Source organism: Cherax quadricarinatus, unplaced genomic scaffold, assembly GCF_038502225.1.
Source record: "Cherax quadricarinatus isolate ZL_2023a unplaced genomic scaffold, ASM3850222v1 Contig1253, whole genome shotgun sequence".
Taxonomy (NCBI): domain Eukaryota; kingdom Metazoa; phylum Arthropoda; class Malacostraca; order Decapoda; family Parastacidae; genus Cherax; species Cherax quadricarinatus.
In genome coordinates, this window is record NW_027196279.1 from 27768 (window position 1) to 36858 (window position 9091).

At 40.9% G+C, this 9091-nt stretch overlaps 1 long non-coding RNA gene across 1 annotated transcript; it reads right to left on the minus strand.

Moving 5' to 3' along the window:
- Positions 1-1765: 1765 nt before the first annotated feature.
- On the minus strand, positions 1766-6165 carry LOC138851618 (uncharacterized). The gene is made up of 2 exons (XR_011391308.1): positions 5920-6165; positions 1766-3059 (listed from the first exon to the last, which is right to left on the minus strand). It is a non-coding gene; the product is annotated as an uncharacterized lncRNA (long non-coding RNA).
- Between the last annotated feature and the right edge of the window lie 2926 nt (positions 6166-9091).

A 9091-nucleotide genomic window follows, 5' to 3' on the forward strand; every position in this document is an offset into this window, starting at 1 on the left:
TCATCATTTGTATCTCTATGGCTCCCATATCCCCGAACGTGATAGTCAGGTTTCTAGGCCTTCTCTTTGACCGTAGGTTATCCTGGAAACCTCACATTACCTCTCTGAAGGCAACTTGTCATAGCCGGCTAAACCTTCTTAAAACCCTTGCTCATCTTTCCTGGGGAGCTGATCGTCGAACTCTGCTTCGCCTACATTCAGCCCTCGTTTTATCGAAACTCGATTATGGTGTCCAGATTTATTCAGCGGCCTCTCCTGCTACTCTCTCTAGCCTTAACCCCATCCATCACCAAGGATTACGTTTATGCCTTGGTGCTTTTCGCTCTTCCCCTGTTGAGAGCCTCTATGCAGAAGTGAATGTTCCATCCTTGTCTGATCGCCGTGATGCCCATTGCCTTCGCTACTATGTACGCTCTCACGATCTCCACAATCCTTCCATTTATAGAATGGTCACCGATATTAGTAGACATTCTTTATTTGTACGCCACCCCTGTTTGCTCCGTCCCTTTTCTCTTCGCCTACATTCACTCTTTGTCTTCCCTTCAGTTACCACCTTTATATGTTCATGTAGCATCTCACTTTTCCCTACCCCCCTGGGAAGTTCCAGCTGTTCGGGTCTGTTCTTTCTCACTCCCTTGCTCGAAAGCCCAACTGCCTACGGTGGCTTCCCGCTCTCTTTTTCTTGATCACTTCCACTCTCATTCTCATGCCATTGCTGTGCACACAGATGGCTCTAAGTCTTCAGACGGCATCGGATTCGCAGCAGTTTTTCCAGACAGCGTCGTGCGAGGGCATTTACTATCTTCGGCTAGCATTTTTACTGCTGAATTGTATGCCATTCTTGCAGCACTTATTCGTATCGCATCTATGCCTGTGTCATCATTTGTGGTTGTCTCAGACTCCCTTAGTGCTATACAGGCTATACGAAAATTTGATACATCTCACCCCCTAGTTCTCTGTATTCAACTTTGGCTACGCCGTATCTCTACCAAGCATAAAGATATTGTTTTTTGTTGGGTCCCTGGTCATGTCGACGTACAGGGCAATGAACAGGCAGACACTGCTGCGCGGTCAGCAGTACATGACCTACCAATTTCCTATAGAGGTATTCCATTTCTGGACTATTTTGCTGCAATAGCTACCCACCTTCACACCCGTTGGCAACAACGTTGGTCAACTCTGCTTGGTAACAAACTTCATTCTATTAAACCGAGCATAGGTTACTGGCCTCCTTCGTGTCATCAGTGCCGAGGTTGGGAGACCACTCTCTTTCCCCTTCGCATTGGCCACACTCGTCTTACTTATGGGTATGTCATGGAGAGGCACCCTGTTCCTCTCTGTGAGCAGTGTCAAGTTCCAGTATCGATTAGCCACATTCTGTTACTGCCCTCTCTATCAACGAGCACGCAGAATTTACCTCCAACGTCGTCTTCGTTCTACTACTCTCTCTTTACCTTCCCTTCTTGCTGATGGACCCTCCTTTAATCCTGACTCTCTCATTGGCTTCTTGACAAAGACTGAGTTACTCCACATACTCTGATGATACCTTTCGCACTCCCCTCAGCCCTTTCTAGCTCAGTCTCTTGCTCATCCACTGCCCCGCTGTTGTCCGTAACCTATTACTCATCCACCTCCCTTTTGCCACCTGATGCCCTCGCTTCCTTCCTGACCTGCAGCGCTGTATAGCCCTTGAGGCTTAGCGCTTCTTTTTGATTATAATAATGTAGTTTGAGTTTACACAGTTTTGTTTAGGCAAAGACGTAGATGTTTGTGAAGACTTTATTACAGGAAGAAAAATTAATCTTCCTTCTTAATGTGATACTTCCATGAATTTATTGTACATAAAGTATTAAGATATAATATTAGGTACAGAGAGAAGATAAATTATTGTATATAAATACTTTAATAAATTTGAGCTGTATAGCCCTTGTGGCTTAGCGCTTCTTTTTGAATATAATAATAATAATAATAATAATAATAATAATAATAATAATAATAATAATAATAATAATAATAATAGTAATAATAATAATAATAAATTTGAATATTATTCTATGGAGTTTCCCAGTCGAAATTATTTCCCCTAGACTCTAAAATACCTTTAACTAACTCTGATCCAAAATCTTGTTGCCTGAGAAGAAAATAGTAACAGACCACAGTCTGAAGTTCTTTCTCAAATTTCGGATTCGCCACCATATATATATATATATATATATATATATATATATATATATATATATATATATATATATATATATATATATATATATATATATATATATATACATGTCGTGCCGAATAGGCAGAACTTGCTACCTTGGCTTAAATACCAACGCTTATCTTGCCATATAGGACAAGTGAAAATTTGTGTATGCAATACTTTCGCCAAAATCTTACTGAACCTAACGAAAATATTATATTTGATTGTGTTGTTTAGTACTAAATTACTGTAAACGTATTTAAAATATATTTAGTTGGGTTAGGCTTAAATAATTTGCTCTTGTTATAATAAGGTTAGGTAAGTTTTCTAAGATTCTTTTGGAGCAAAATTAATTTTTTTTACATTAACGTTAATGGAAAAATATATCTTTAAACGCATATGAGAAAATTTCAGGAAGGACTTAATTTTAAATGAGTTCTTGCTAATTGACCAGTTTTGCATATTCGACACGACATCTATATATATATATATATATATATATATATATATATATATATATATATATATATATATATATATATATATATATATATATATATATATATATATATATATTGTAGGAGTGAGGAAGAGCCAGTTGTGAGTGTGGGGGAAGTTCATGAGGCAGTAGGTAAAATGAAAGGGGGTAAGGCAGCCGGGATTGATGGGATAAAGATAGAAATGTTAAAAGCAGGTGGGGATATAGTTTTGGAGTGGTTGGTGCAATTATTTAATAAATGTATGAAAGAGGGTAAGGTACCTAGGGATTGGCAGAGAGCATGCATAGTTCCTTTTTATAAAGGCAAAGGGGATAAAAGAGAGTGCAAAAATTCTAGGGGGATAAGTCTGCTGAGTATACCTGGTAAAGTTATTATTGAAAGAATTAAGAGTAAGACGGAGAATAGGATAGCAGATGAACAAGGAGGCTTTAGGAAAGGTAGGGGGTGTGTGGACCAGGTGTTTACAGTGAAACATATAAGTGAACAGTATTTAGATAAGGCTAAAGAGGTCTTTGTGGCATTTATGGATTTGGAAAAGGCGTATGACAGGGTGGATAGTGGTGCAATGTGGCAGATGTTGCAAGTGTATGGTGTAGGAGGTAGGTTACTGAAAGCAGTGAAGAGTTTTTACGAAGATAGTGAGGCTCAAGTTAGAGTATGTAGGAAAGAGGGAAATTATTTCCCAGTAAAAGTAGGCCTTAGACAAGGATGTGTGATGTCATCGTGGTTGTTTAATATATTTATAGATGGGGTTGTAAGAGAAGTAAATGCGAGGGTCTTGGCAAGAGGCGTGGAGTTAAAAGATAAAGAATCACACACAAAGTGGGAGTTGTCACAGCTGCTCTTTGCTGATGACACTGTGCTCTTGGGAGATTCTGAAGAGAAGTTGCAGAGATTGGTGGATGAATTTGGAAGGGTGTGCAAAAGAAGAAAATTAAAGGTGAATACAGGAAAGAGTAAGGTTATGAGGATAACAAAAAGATTAGGTGATGAAAGATTGAATATCAGATTGGAGGGAGAGAGTATGGAGGAGGTGAAAGTATTCAGATATTTGGGAGTGGACGTATCAGCGGATGGGTCTATGATATATTTTTTTCATTAATGTTAATAATTTTTTTTTTAATTTTGCATCAAAAGAATCTTAGAAAACTTACCTAACCTTATTGTAACAAGAACAATTTATTTTTGCCTAACCCAACTAAATATATTTTAAATACGTTTACAATAATTTAGTACTAAAACACAATCAAATATATTTTTTTTACGTAGGTTCAGAACGATTTTGGCGAAATTATTGCATACAAAAATTTTCACTTGTCCTATATGGCAAGATGAGCGTTTCCATTTAAGGCAAGATAGCTAATTCTGTCTATTCGGCACGACATACATACATACATATATATATATATATATATATATATATATATATATATATATATATATATATATATATATATATATATATATATATATATACGTATATATATATGTGTGTGTGTGTGTGTGAGTGTGTGTGTGTGTGTGCGTGTGTGTGTGTGTGTGTGTGTGTGTGTGTGTGTGTGACAACTCCCACTTTATAAAGAATCACACATAAGGTGGGAGTTGTCACACTTGTTCTTTGCTGATGACACTGTGCTCTTGGGAGATTCTGAAGAGAAGTTGCAGAGGTTGGTGGAAAGGGGGTAGGGGAGTTTCGGTGGGGGGAAATAAATGGGATTAAATCTGGAGTATCTGAGAGAGTTAGAGCAAAGGAAGGGGTAGCAGTAATGTTGAAGGATCAGTTATGGAAGGAGAAAAGAGAATATGAATGTGTAAATTCAAGAATTATGTGGATTAAAGTAAAGGTTGGATGCGAAAAGTGGGTCATAATAAGCGTGTATGCACCTGGAGAAGAGAGGAATGTAGAGGAGAGAGAGAGATTTTGGGAGATGTTAAGTGAATGTATAGGAGCCTTTGAACCAAGTGAGAGAGTAATTGTGGTAGGGGATCTGAATGCTAAAGTAGGAGAAACTTTTAGAGAGGGTGTGGTAGGTAAGTTTGGGGTGCCAGGTGTAAATGATAATGGGAGCCCTTTGATTGAACTTTGTATAGAAAGGGGTTTAGTTATAGGTAATACATATTTTAAGAAAAAGAGGATAAATAAGTATACAAGATATGATGTAGGGCGAAATGACAGTAGTTTGTTGGATTATGTATTGGTAGATAAAAGACTGTTGAGTAGACTTCAGGATGTACATGTTTATAGAGGGGCCACAGATATATCAGATCACTTTCTAGTTGTAGCTACACTGAGAGTAAAAGGTAGATGGGATACAAGGAGAATAGAAGCATCAGGGAAGAGAGAGGTGAAGGTTTATAAACTAAAAGAGGAGGCAGTTAGGGTAAGATATAAACAGCTATTGGAGGATAGATGGGCTAATGAGAGCATAGGCAATGGGGTCGAAGAGGTATGGGGTAGGTTTAAAAATGTAGTGTTAGAGTGTTCAGCAGAAGTTTGTGGTTACAGGAAAGTGGGTGCGGGAGGGAAGAGGAGCGATTGGTGGAATGATGATGTAAAGAGAGTAGTAAGGGAGAAAAAGTTAGCATATGAGAAGTTTTTACAAAGTAGAAGTGATGCAAGGAGGGAAGAGTATATGGAGAAAAAGAGAGAGGTTAAGAGAGTGGTGAAGCAATGTAAAAAGAGAGCAAATGAGAGAGTGGGTGAGATGTTATCAACAAATTTTGTTGAAAATAAGAAAAAGTTTTGGAGTGAGATTAACAAGTTAAGGAAGCCTAGAGAACAAATGGATTTGTCAGTTAAAAATAGGAGAGGAGAGTTATTAAATGGAGAGTTAGAGGTATTGGGAAGATGGAGGGAATATTTTGAGGAATTGTTAAATGTTGATGAAGATAGGGAAGCTGTGATTTCGTGTATAGGGCAAGGAGGAATAACATCTTGTAGGAGTGAGGAAGAGCCAGTTGTGAGTGTGGGGGAAGTTCGTGAGGCAGTAGGTAAAATGAAAGGGGGTAAGGCAGCCGGGATTGATGGGATAAAGATAGAAATGTTAAAAGCAGGTGGGGATATAGTTTTGGAGTGGTTGGTGCAATTATTTAATAAATGTATGGAAGAGGGTAAGGTACCTAGGGATTGGCAGAGAGCATGCATAGTTCCTTTGTATAAAGGCAAAGGGGACAAAAGAGAGTGCAAAAATTATAGGGGGATAAGTCTGTTGAGTATACCTGGTAAAGTGTATGGTAGAGTTATTATTGAAAGAATTAAGAGTAAGACGGAGAATAGGATAGCAGATGAACAAGGAGGCTTTAGGAAAGGTAGGGGGTGTGTGGACCAGGTGTTTACAGTGAAACATATAAGTGAACAGTATTTAGATAAGGCTAAAGAGGTCTTTGTGGCATTTATGGATTTGGAAAAGGCGTATGACAGGGTGGATAGGGGGGCAATGTGGCAGATGTTGCAGGTGTATGGTGTAGGAGGTAGGTTACTGAAAGCAGTGAAGAGTTTTTACGAGGATAGTGAGGCTCAAGTTAGAGTATGTAGGAAAGAGGGAAATTATTTCCCAGTAAAAGTAGGCCTTAGACAAGGATGTGTGATGTCACCGTGGTTGTTTAATATATTTATAGATGGGGTTGTAAGAGAAGTAAATGCGAGGGTCTTGGCAAGAGGCGTGGAGTTAAAAGATAAAGAATCACACATAAAGTGGGAGTTGTCACAGTTGCTCTTTGCTGATGACACTGTGCTCTTGGGAGATTCTGAAGAGAAGTTGCAGAGATTGGTGGATGAATTTGGTAGGGTGTGCAAAAGAAGAAAATTAAAAGTGAATACAGGAAAGAGTAAGGTTATGAGGATAACAAAAAGATTAGGTGATGAAAGATTGGATATCAGATTGGAGGGAGAGAGTATGGAGGAGGTGAATGTATTCAGATATTTGGGAGTGGACGTGTCAGCGGATGGGTCTATGAAAGATGAGGTGAATCATAGAATTGATGAGGGGAAAAGGGTGAGTGGTGCACTTAGGAGTCTGTGGAGACAAAGAACTTTGTCCTTGGAGGCAAAGAGGGGAATGTATGAGAGTATAGTTTTACCAACGCTCTTATATGGGTGTGAAGCATGGGTGATGAATGTTGCAGCGAGGAGAAGGCTGGAGGCAGTGGAGATGTCATGTCTGAGGGCAATGTGTGGTGTGAATATAATGCAGAGAATTCGTAGTTTGGAAGTTAGGAGGAGGTGCGGGATTACCAAAACTGTTGTCCAGAGGGCTGAGGAAGGGTTGTTGAGGTGGTTCGGACATGTAGAGAGAATGGAGCGAAACAGAGTGACTTCAAGAGTGTATCAGTCTGTAGTGGAAGGAAGGCGGGGTAGGGGTCGGCCTAGGAAAGGTTGGAGGGAGGGGGTAAAGGAGGTTTTGTGTGCGAGGGGCTTGGACTTCCAGCAGGCATGCGTGAGCGTGTTTGATAGGAGTGAATGGAGACAAATGGTTTTTAATACTTGACGTGCTGTTGGAGTGTGAGCAAAGTAACATTTATGAAGGGGTTCAGGGAAACCGGCAGGCCGGACTTGAGTCCTGGAGATGGGAAGTACAGTGCCTGCACTCTGAAGGAGGGGTGTTAATGTTGCAGTTTAAAAACTGTAGTGTAAAGCACCCTTCTGGCAAGACAGTGATGGAGTGAATGATGGTGAAAGTTTTTCTTTTTCGGGCCACCCTGCCTTGGTGGGAATCGGCCAGTGTGATAATAAAATAATAAATATATATATATATATATATATATATATATATATATATATATATATATATATATATATATATATATATATATATATATATATATATATCCGTGTCGGCGGATGGATTTATGAAGGATGAGGTTAATCGTAGAAGCATTCGTCTCTCGACCTGCGGGGAGAGAGGACGCTTCTACTGGTTCTCTTGCACGCCACCTGGTGAGGAAAACATAGTATTAGCACCAAGATGGCGGACCGACTGTACCGGCGCATAAATACTGTCTGCATTCAGCTGGTTAGAGGATCTTTAAGCAACGACACGATGAACGTTCTCCTGCCAAGCATTATCAGGGACTGTTATGGCATCCCCAATGAAGAGCTGTATGGTGTGGCATTGAATGGAATGTCAAGGGTCTTCGTGAAGTTCATGAGGGCTGACTTCTACTCTACCATCGTAGATGAATTTCAAGAACGACGGATGAGTATCAATTCGGCAGTGGAAGTATGCTTGCATGATGTGTCTAAGTATTTTACTTGGGTGAAGGTAAGGAATGTACCTTTTGAGGCAACAGCATACAGCCTACAAGATGTGTTCAGTGGTTATGGAACTGTACACTCGACGAGCATGGGAATGTGGAGGGACGGCCCTTATGAGGGGATGCCGGAAGGATCCTTCACACTGAAAATGACCCTGAGGAGACCGATACCATCATATGTTACATTGCATAACCATAGAACACAGGTTTTTGTACACTATGCGGGGCAGAGGAAGACGTGCCGTTTATGTGACTCTTATGAGCACATGGTGGCACAATGCCCCAGGAGACAGGGCCTAGGCGTCAGGAGACAGCTTCTGTGGATACGCCATTAGAAGCCACGGATGTTATGACGGGTGAAGTGGAAAGCCGGGGTACAGGCCTATGGAGTGAGGAGGTCGACAGGGCAGAGGTGGTTTTGGAGACGTGTGTTACACTACCAGTGGAAACGGGGGGGGAGGGAATATCGCCGTCAGACAGGCCGTTAGATAATGCAGAGTCAGCTCAGGACGGGATTTTGGAGGCTGTGCTGAAGGATTTTTTGGAAGAGTCGGAGCATGGTGTGGAAAGTGATGTGAGGTCAGGTGATGACAAGGTGATGGATGAACAGAAGCAGGGTAAGGAAGACTTGAGTGAGGTTCGAAAGGAGAGCAATGTGGTGGTGGAGGTCCATCAAGAAGATGTGGTTGCAGAAGAAATGTATGTAGAGGGTAGCTCCCGCAAGAGATCAGCGGGGGCATCAGACATGGACGAGGTCCTCACACCAGCGCAGAGGCCTGGGAAGAAGATGTGGGCAGCTGTGGTTGCAAAGGCAAGTCAGGGAGGCGGGGGGGGGGGGCCCAAGGGGAAGCTAGGTGGGAAGGGACAGGGAGGGGTTGGAGGGCAGGAACGAGGGATTGATAGAGAAGAACCGAGACCTATGAAAGGAGGACCAAGTAAGCCTCAGCGGCACAGGGGTAAGCCGCCATTCTTGTAAAATTCAGGTGTGTAACTTTCAATGTAAACGGTCTTAAAACCGAGGTCAAGAGGGTATGGTTAGAGTGGGTTTTGAGGAGATTTAGTATTGATGTCTGTTTTTTGCAGGAACATAACCATAGGTTAGGATGTGAGTTGTTGTTGAAAGGTTATAGGTTGTTTA